This window comes from Piliocolobus tephrosceles, chromosome 21 (genome assembly GCF_002776525.5).
Source record: "Piliocolobus tephrosceles isolate RC106 chromosome 21, ASM277652v3, whole genome shotgun sequence".
Classification (NCBI taxonomy): Eukaryota; Metazoa; Chordata; class Mammalia; order Primates; family Cercopithecidae; genus Piliocolobus; species Piliocolobus tephrosceles.
This window is the reverse complement of record NC_045454.1, coordinates 18,694,941-18,705,216: the sequence shown is the minus strand read 5'-3', so window position 1 is coordinate 18,705,216 and position 10,276 is coordinate 18,694,941. Positions and strand designations below refer to the sequence as shown.

Below are 10,276 nucleotides of genomic sequence, written 5' to 3'. Positions count from 1 at the left end.
ATTACAGGCTTCAGTGACCACACCCAGCCACATATGCATTTTCCTTTTTTTTTTTTTTTTTTTGAGAGGGAGTGTTGCTCTGTCTCTCAGGCTGGCGTGCAGTGGCATGATATCAGCTGACTGCAACCTCTGCCTCCTGGGTTCTGGCAATTCTCCTGCCTCAGCCCTCTGAGTAGCTGGGATTACAGGTGCCTACCACCATGCCCGGCTAATTTTTGTATTTTTAGTAGAGACGGGGTTTCACCAAGTTGGCTAGGCTGATCTCAAACTCCTGACCTCAAGGGATAGTCCCACCTCGGCTTCCCAAAGTGCTGGGATTACAGGTGTGAGCCACTGCGCTCGGCCCACATGTGTATTTTCTACAGGCTTCCTTTCGGGAGGCTGAGAGGCAGGCGGATCACCTGAGGTCAGGAGTTTGAGACCAGCCTGGCCAACATGGCGAAACCATGTCTCTACTAAAAATACAAAAAGTTAGCCAGGCGTGGTGGCACGCGTCTATAGTCTCAGCTACTCGGGAGGCTGAGGCACAAGAATCGCTGGAACCCAGGTTGTAGGGGGAGGTTGTCGTGAGACAAGATCGGGCCACTGCACTCCAGCTGGGCAACAGAGACTCTGTCTCAATTAAAATAAATAAACAAATAAATAAATAAATAAATAAAGGCCTTCTTTCTGTTATGCTTATGAAAATGCTGTTATCCATCTTCATTTCTTGTGCATTGTTTCAAAAATCTATGTGCATTTAAACACATGCACATGTGGTTTTACTTTTGTTCCTTCCTCACATAAAGGGTAGCACCCTCTACCCACTGAACCTTTTGGGGGGTTATCCACATTTGTGTTTTGCTTCATTAATTCTCCTGGCGCCTGAGTGCCCCATTGTGTGGAGTGACAAACAAAGAATGTCACCTGAGCCCTCCTTGATGTCTGATGGTTTCACATCATTCAATACATCCAAACAGTGCTGCACAGAACGTTCTGGGACCTATGTCATCCAATACCTTTTTTTTTTTTTTTCTTGAGACAGAGTCTTGTTCTGTTGCCCAGGTTGGAGTGCAGTGGCACGATCTTGACTCACTGCAACCTCTACCTCCCAGGTTCAAACGATTCTCGTGCCTCAGCCTCCTGAGTAGCTGGGATTACAGGCGTGTGCCACCATGCCCAGCTAATTTTTGTATTTTTAGTAGAGATGGGGTTTCACCATGTTGGCCAGGCTGGTCTCGAACTCCTGACCTCAAATGATCTGCCTGCCTTAGCCTCCCAAAGTTATGGGATTATAGGTGTAAGCCCCCACGCCTGGCCATTTTTTCTTTTTCGTCATCTCCATTCTGATTATAAAATATATACCTGCTGTGGTGGCACAAGCTTGTGACAGAGTGAGACTTCCTCTCAAAAAAAAAAAAAAAAGTAAAATAAATATATTAGTTTGTTTCTTTCCTTCTTTTTTTTTTTTTTTCTTTTGAGACGGAGTCTCGCTCTGTCACCCAGGCTGGAGTGCAGTGGTGCAATCTCAGCCCACTGCAAGTTCCGCCTCCTGGGTTCAAGCGATTCTCCTGCCTCAGCCTCCCGAGTAGCTGGGATTACAGGCACCCGCCACCACGCTCAGCTAATTTTCTGTATTTTCTGTATTTTTAGTAGAGATGGGATTTCATCATGTTAGCCAGGATGGTCTCCATCTCCTGACCTCAGGTGATCCACCTGCCTTGGTCTCCCAAAGTGCTGGGATCACAGGCGTGAGCCACCGTGCCTGTTTTGGCCTGTTTTGTTTTCTAATATCAACTTAATTGAGGTGTAATTTACACACAATAAAATTCCTCCTTTTTAGGTTACAGTTCCGTGAATACATCCGGTTGTGTGGTCATCCTGTCGAGGTACAGGACATTTCCATACCTCTCCCAACCACACCCTTTTCACCTGGGTGGCAGCCACTGATCTGCTCTCCAGCTTCATAAATTAGTTTTTCCTGCTATAAAACTTGGCGTAAAAGTACATTACTCTTTTTTTTTTTGAGATGGAGTCTCGCTCTGTCGCCCAGGCTGGAGTGCAGTGGACGGATCTCAGCTCACTACAAGCTCCGCCTCCTGGGTTAGGCCATTCTCCTGCCTCAGCCTCCGGAGTAGCTGGGACTATAGGCGCCTGCCACCTCGCCCGGCTAGTTTTTTGTATTTTTTTGGTAAAGACAGGGTTTGGCCGGGCGCGGTGGCTCACGCCTGTAATCCCAGCACTTTGGGAGGCCGAGGCGGGCGGATCACGAGGTCAGGAGATCGAGACCATCCTGGCTAACACGGTGAAACCCCGTCTCTACTAAAAATACAAAAAACTAGCCGGGCGTGGTGGGGGGCGCCTGTAGTCTCAGCTACTCCGGAGGCTGAGGCAGGAGAATGGTGGAAACCCGGGAGGCGCAGCTTGCAGTGAGCCGAGATTGCACCCCCTCGCACTCCAGCCTGGGTGACAGAGCGAGACTCCGTCTCAAAAAATAAAAATTAAAAAAAAAAAAAATAAGACAGGGTTTCACCATGTTAGCCAGGATGGTCTCGATCTCCTGACCTCGTGATCCGCCCGTCTTAGCCTCCCAAAATGCTGGGATTACAGATTTGAGCCACCGCGCCTGGCCTCTTTTTTTTTTTTTTTTTTAATAAACGTTTGACTACTGTTGCTTAGTGTAATGTTTTGGAGGTTTATTCGTGTGTTTGCATTTCTTTTTGTCTAAGTTGCCACTTCTGGGCCTCAGAAAACAGTACCCCCAAATGGGCTGGGCACAGGAGCTCATGTTTATAATCCCAGCACTTTGGGAGGCCGAGGCAGGAGCCTTTGAAGACAGGTGTTCCCGAGCAGCAGCCTGGGCATCAACGTGAGACCACATCTTCCTTTTTGGAGACGGAGTCTCGCTCTGTTGCCCTGGCTGGAATGCAGTGGCGAGATCTTGGCTCACTGCAAGCTCCACCTCCCCGGTTCAGGCCATTCTCCTGCTCAGCCTCCCCAGTAGCTGGGACTACAGGTGGCCACCACCACACCCGGCAGATTTTTGTATGTTTTAGTAGAGGCAGGGTTTCACCATGTTAGCCAGGATGGTCTCGATCTCCTGACCTCGTGATTCACCTGCCTCAGCCTTCCAAAGTGCTGGGATTACAGGCATAAGCCTCTGGCCTGGCCCTTTTTTTTTTCTTTTTTTTTTGAGACAGAGTCTCATTCGGTCACACAGGCTAGAGTGCAGTGGTACAATCTCGGCTCACTGCAATCTCTTCCTCCCGGCTTCCAAGGATGCCCCTACCTCCGCCTCCCAAGTAGCTGAGATTACATGCGTCCACCACCGCACCCAGCTAATTTTTTTATTTTTAGTAGATACTGAGTTTCACCATGTTGACCAGGCTGGTGAGACCCCATCTTTACAAAAAATAAAAATAAATTATCCAGGCCCAGAGATGCAGTCCTTTAGTCCTAGCTACTTGGGAAGGTGAGGCAGGAGGATTGCTTGGGCCCAGGATGTGGAGGCTTCAGTGAGCTATGACTGTGCCACAGCACTCCAGCTTGAGCGACAGAGTGAGAACCTGTCTCTCTCTCTCTCTTTTTTTTTTTTTTTTGAGACAGAGTCTCGCTCTGTTGCCCAGGCTAGAGTGCAGTGGCGGGATCTTGGCTCACTACAACCTCCGTCTCCCGGGTTCAAGCGATTCTCCTGCCTCAGCCACATGAGTAGCTGGAATTACAGGCATGTGCCACCATGCCTGGCTAATTTTTTGTATTTTTAGTAGAGACGGGGTTTCACCATGTTGGCCAGGATGGTCTCAATCTCCTGACCTTATGATGTGCCTGCCTTAGCCTCCCAAAGTGCTGGGACTACAGGCATGATACACTGCACCCGGCACCTTGTCTCTTAAAGAAAGAAAGAAAGAAAATAAATAAATAAATAAATAAATAAATAAATAAATAAATAAATAAATAAGAGAGCCAGGTGGCTGGGCATGGTGACTCATGCCTGTAATTCCGGTAATTTGGGAGGCTAAGGCAGGTGGATCACCTGAGGTCAGGAGGTCAAGACCAGCTCAGCCAACATGGCAAAATCCCATATCTACTAAAAATACAAAAAATTAGCTGGGCCTAGTGGCGCATGCCTTAGTCCCAACTACTTGGGAAGCTGAGGCAGGAGAATTGCTTGAATCCAGGAGGCAGAGGTTACAGTCAGCCGAGATCACACCACTGCATTCCAGCCTGGGTGTTAGAGTAAGACTCCATCTCAAAAAAAAGGAAAAAAAGAAAAGAAAATGAAAATAATACTCCAAAATGAAGGCCGCAGCAGCAGCTTCAGTAGCAAAAGTTTTCCTTGGACCTTTTCCTGCCCTCCTGTCGCTCAGTCCCATTATCCCCGAGGCTAGCTACGAAAACTAGAATTTCTCTTCCCCAAAGGCAGGTCATAAAAACCAAAACCCTTTTGCCCAAAGCCAGCCATAAAAACTAAAAATATTACTTTAACTTTTCTTCCACGCTATCTGTGTAAAAGCTGACCATAGGCCAGTGTGGTGGCTCATGCCTGTAATCCCAGCACTTTGGGAGGGCGAGGCAGCCGGATCACCTGAGGTCAGGAGTTTGAGACCAGCCTGACCAACATAGTGAAACTCTGTCTCTACTGAAAATACAAAATTATCTGGGAAATTAGCCGGGTGTGGTAGCATATGCCTATAATCCCAGCTACTCAGGAAGTTGAGGCAGGTGAATGGCTTGAACCCGGGAGGCAGAGGTTGCAGTGAGCTGAGATCTCGCCATTGCACTCCAGCCTGGGCAACAAGAGCGAAACTCTGTCTCAAAAAAAAAGATAGAAAAAAGCCGGGTGCGGTGGCTCAAGCCTGTAATTCCAGCACTTTGGGAGGCCGAGACAGGCGGATCACGAGGTCAGGAGATCGAGACCGTCCTGGCTAACACGGTGAAACCCTGTCTCTACTAAAAAATACAAAAACCTAGCCGGGCGAGGTGGCGGCCCCTGTAGTCCCAGCTACTCGGGAGGCTGAGGCAGGAGAATGGCGTAAACCCGGGAGGCGGAGCTTGCAGTGAGCTGAGATCCGGCCACCGCACTCCAGCCTGGGCGACAGAGCGAGACTCCGTCTCAAAAAAAAAAAAAAAAGGAGTGCACATCTATAGTGCCAGCTACTTGGGAGGCTAAAATGGGAGGATCGTTGAGCAGGTGATGTTGAGGCTGCAGTGAGCAGTGATCACGCCACTGCACTCCAACCTAGGGGACAAAGGGAGACCATGTCTCAAAATAATAATAATAATCTGACCTACCTTACTTGACAGGACGTCATAAAACTCCCATTCCAGAGAGGGTCCTGCCCCGTACCTCCACCAAAAAAATACACACTCAAAGAGCCAAAAAAAAAACAAAAAAACAAAAGCAAACAAACAAAAACGTAGACAGAAAGGCCTTGCTGGTTCTCCCCACTCAGTGTACTCACATTAGATCATACCCTTTTTCACCAGTCATATTTCTTTTTTCTTTTTTTTTTTTTTGAGAAAGAGTCTTGCTCTGTCACCCAGGCTAGAGTGCAGTGGTGCGATCTCAGCTCACTGCAAGCTCTGCCTCCCGGGTTCACACCATTTTCCTGCCTCAGCCTCCTGAGTAGATGGGACTACAGGCACCCGCCACCACGCCCGGCTAAGTTTTTGGTATTTTTAGTAAAGACAGGGTTTTACCGTGTTGGCCAGGATGGTCTCGATTTCTTGACCTCGTGATCCACCTGCCTCGGCCTCCCAAAGTGCTGGGATTACAGGCGTGAGCAACCGTGCCCGGCCCCTCCAGTCATATTTCTGTAGGGCTGTCCATACTTTATTAAGCTAGGCTAGGTGTGGGGGCTAATGCCTGTAATCCCAGCACTTTGGGAGGCCAAAGCGGGTGGATTACTTGAGGTCAGGAGTTCAAGACCAGCCTGGGCAACATGGTGAAACCCCGTCGCTACTAAAAATACAAAAATTAGCTGGGCATTGTGACGGGCGCCTGTAATCCCAGCTACTCGGGAGGCTGAGGCAGGAGAATCACTTGAACCAGCGAGGCAGTGATTACAGTGAGCCAAGATGGCGCCACTGCACTCTCGTCTGGGTGATGGAGTGAGACTCCGTCTCAAAACAACAACAACAACAGCAACAACAACAAAACTTTATTAAACTAAACATAGAAGTAGACAATTTCCTCTGTGTCTTTGGGTCATCATTCTAAAGACTCTCATATACACATTATATATGAGAGTATAGAAATACAGATAGATGTATATGCCTTTTCTTCTGTTAATCAACTAACCTCATGTCAATAATTCTTCAACAAACCTTTAGGGGGTGAAGAACCTTGGCCTTCTACATAATCCATTGTATGACCATGGTTCGCTTATCCAGTCACTTGTTGATGGGCAAATTTGTTATATTTATTTCCCGATTGTTTTTATATTTTCTATTTCATTGACTTCCACTTATTTATTTTAGTTCCTTCCTTTTGTTTTGTTCTTTTTGTTTGTTTGTTTGTTTGTGTTTTGAGATGGAGTCTTGCTGCATCGCCCAGGCTGGAGTGCAGTGGTATAATCTCGACTCACTGTGACCTCTACCTCTTGTGTTCAAGAGACTTTCCCGTCTCAGCCTCCCTAGTAGTTGGGACTACAGGCACCAGCCATCACATCTGGCTAATTTTTGTATTTTTAGTAGAGATAGGGTTTCACCATGTTGATCAGGCTGGTCTTGAACTCCTGACCTCAGGCAATCCGCCTGCCCCAGCATCTCAAAGTGCTGGCATTATAGGCATGAGCCACCGCGCCCGGCCCATTTGAGGACTTTCTTTTCATTTTTTTTTTTCTTTTTTTTTTTTTTTAGTGACAGGAACTTGCTCTGTCACCCAGGCTGGAGAGCTGGAGTACAGTAACGCAATCATGGCTTCCTGCAGCCTTGAAATCCTAGCCTCAAGCGATCCTCCCCCGCCTTGACCTCCCAAAGTGCTCACGCCACCGTGCCTGGCCTTTCTTCCTTTCTAATACATGAAGCTATAGATTTCCCTCTAAATACTATGGTTAGCTCGATCTTGTATATCCTTAGATCCTGTGTTTTTATTTTTTATTTTTATCTCAAAATCTTTCCTAAATTCCCTTTTGAGCTTTTCTTAGACACATGGGTCATCTGGAAGTCTGTTTTTTATTTTTTATTTTATTATTATTATTTTTTGAGATGGAGTCTTGCTCTGTCGCCCAGGCTGGAGTGCAGTGGTGTGATCTCGGCTCACTGCAACCTCTGCCTCCTGGGTTCAAGTGATTATCCTGCCCCAGTCTTCCAAGTAGCTGGGGTTACAGGCGCCCGCCACTGTGCCCAGCTAATTTTTTGTATTTTTGGTAGAAACTGGGTTTCACCATGTTTGCCAGGTTGATCTAAAAACTCCTGACCTTGGGCCGGGCGCAGTGGCTCACACCTGTAATGCCAGCACTTTGGGAGGCTGAGACGGGCGGATCACGAGGTCAGGAGATTGAGACCATCCTGGCTAACACGGTGAAACCCTGTCTCTACTAAAAATACAAAAAATTAGCCAGGCGTGTTGGCAGGTGCCTGCAGTCCCAGCTACTTGGGAGGCTGAGGCAGGAGAAAGGCATGAACCCAGGAGGCGGAGCTTGCAATGAGCTGAGATTGCGCCACTGCACTCCATTCCTGGGAGACAGCGAGACTCCATCTCAAAAACAAAACAAAACAAAAAAAACCCAAAAACTCCTGACCTCGTGATTCGCCTGCCTCGGCCTCCCAAACTGTTGGGATTACAGGTGTGGCCACCACACCCGGCCAAAAAATATGGAATGCTTCATGAATTTGCGTGTCATTCTTGCACAGGGGCCATGCTAATCTTCTCTGTATCATTCCGATTTTTAATACATGTGCTGCCAAAGCGAGCACTATTTCTTTATTTTAATATTTTGATTTGAAAAATCTTCCCACCTCGTCTCTTAAAGTGCTGGGATTACAGGCTCATGCCATCGCACCCAGCCATCATTTTATTTACTTATCCATTCGAAGTAAATTGTAAACATCAGTATTTGTCACCCCTAAACATTTCAGCAAGTATATCATTAGGTAGAGTACAATATTTGTTTATGATTCTTTCTTTGTGGTAAGCTTTGTGGAAAGATTCTTTGTTTATATCGGTGAAATGCACAAATCTAAAATGTACAGTTGGCTGGGCACAGTGGCTCACAGCTGTCATCCCGACACTTTGGGCAGCTAGGGCAGGAGCATTGCTTGAGCCCAGGGATTCGAGACCAGCCTGAGCAACATAAGGAGACCCCTGTCTTTACAAATATATATATTTTTAATTAGTTGGGCATGGTGGTGCCCACCCTGGGAGGCTGCAGTGGGAGGATCACTTGAGTCCCAGAGGTTGAGCCTGCAATGAACTGTGATCACACTATTGCACTCCAGCCTGGACAACAGAGTGAGATCGTGTCTCAATAAAAACAAAAATAAGGCCAGGCGTGGTGGCTCAAGCCTGTAATCCCAGCACTTTGGGAGTCCGAGACGGGTGGATCACGAGGTCAGGAGATCGAGACCATCCTGGCTAACACGGTGAAACCCCGTCTCTACTAAAAAAAAAATACAAAAAACTAGCTGGGCGAGGTGGCGGGCACCTGTAGTCCCAGCTACGTGGGAGGCTGAGCCAGGAGAATGGCGTAAACCCGGGAGGCGGAGCTTGCAGTGAGCTGAGATCCGGCCACTGCACTCCAGCCTGGGCGACAGAGCAAGACTCCGTCTCAAAAATAAAATAAAATAAAAATAAAAAGAATTTAATAAAATAAATTTAAATGTAATAAAACAAAATAAAATATATGAGCCAAGGAGTTCTAACAAATGCACAGAGCTGTGTGACCTGGGTATGGAACATATCCATCACTCCAGAAAGTTGCTTCAGACATGCGAACACTTACACTTAGTCTGAGTCATGCTTATAACCTTTTTTACAGCATTTTATCCAATTAATAATAGAGAGGGTTTAATTCATCACTTCATGGTTTGTCCTGAAGCTTGCTAACCCATTACATCAGAAAGCCAACCCAGCTAATTTGAAAGTGGGTGAGTCAGTGAATGAATAAGTAAACACAAGAGTGAATAAAGAATAGAGGGATGAATGAAAATGTAAAGAAATCAGCCGGATGCAGTGGCTCACGCGTGTAATCCAAACACTTTGGGAGGCCGAGGTGGGCAGATCATAAGGTCAAGAGATCGAGACCATCCTGGCCAACATGGTGAAACCCTGTTTCTACTAAAAATACAAACATTAGCTGGGCATGGTGGCGCACGCCTGTAGCCCTAGCTACTCAGGAGGCTGAGGCAGAAGAATTGCTTGAACTCAGGAGACGGAGGTTGCAGTGAGCCGAGATCACACTACTGCCTCCAGCCTAGGAAACAGAGTGAGACACCTTCTAAAAAATATATATATATATCAATGAATGGGCCAGGCACAGTGGCTCATGCCCGTAATCCCAGCACTTTGGGAGGCCGAGGTGGGTGCACCACCTGAGGTCAGGAGTTCAAGACCAGCCTGGCCAATATGGCAAAACCTTGTCTCTACTAAAAATACAAAAATTAGCCGGGCGTGGTGGCAGGTGCCTGTAATTCCAGCTACTTGAGAGGCTGAGGAGAATTGCTTGAACCGGGGAGGTGGAGGTTGCTGGGAGGTGAGACCGCACCATTGCACTCCAGCCTGGGCGACAAGAGCAAAACTCTGTCTCAAAAAAAAAAAAAACAAAAGTAAAAACAAAACAAGAAATCAATGAATGATGAAATCAGCAAAAGAGTGATTTGATGAATGCATGGTTGGGTGGATAGATGGAGAGATAAAAAGATACATGAATGGATAACTTTCCAGCTTGAGTTGGAAAAGGGTAAAAAAATAGACAATGAAGAGATGAATGGATAATTGGATAGAAAGAGATGGAAAAGTGATCAATGGCTGAATGGAGGGATGAATGGGCATATAGAGGACAAATGGATGAGTGTGATGAAAGCAGAGAATTACATGGACAAATAGAGGGATGAAGAAATGAATGGATGTATGAAAGTTAGATGTAAGGATGGCTAAATGAATAGACAGATAGACTGGTAGATGGTTAGATGTTTGGATGGATGGAGAGGATGACGGATGGTTAGATGCATAGGTGATGGATAAAGTGTCGAATGAAAGAATGGTTGGATGTTTGGATGAGTGGGTGAACATAAAGTGTCGAATGAAAGAATGGTTGGATGTTTGGAGAGATTGACCATGAGATGATGAGTGCAG

The 10,276-nt window shown here is 46.7% G+C and overlaps 1 non-coding gene across 1 annotated transcript; it reads right to left on the bottom strand.

Moving 5' to 3' along the window:
• Window positions 1-7,791: 7,791 nt before the first annotated feature.
• Window positions 7,792-7,899, bottom strand: LOC111554149. The gene has a single exon (XR_002735162.1). It is a non-coding gene; the product is annotated as a U6 spliceosomal RNA (small nuclear RNA).
• Between the last annotated feature and the right edge of the window lie 2,377 nt (window positions 7,900-10,276).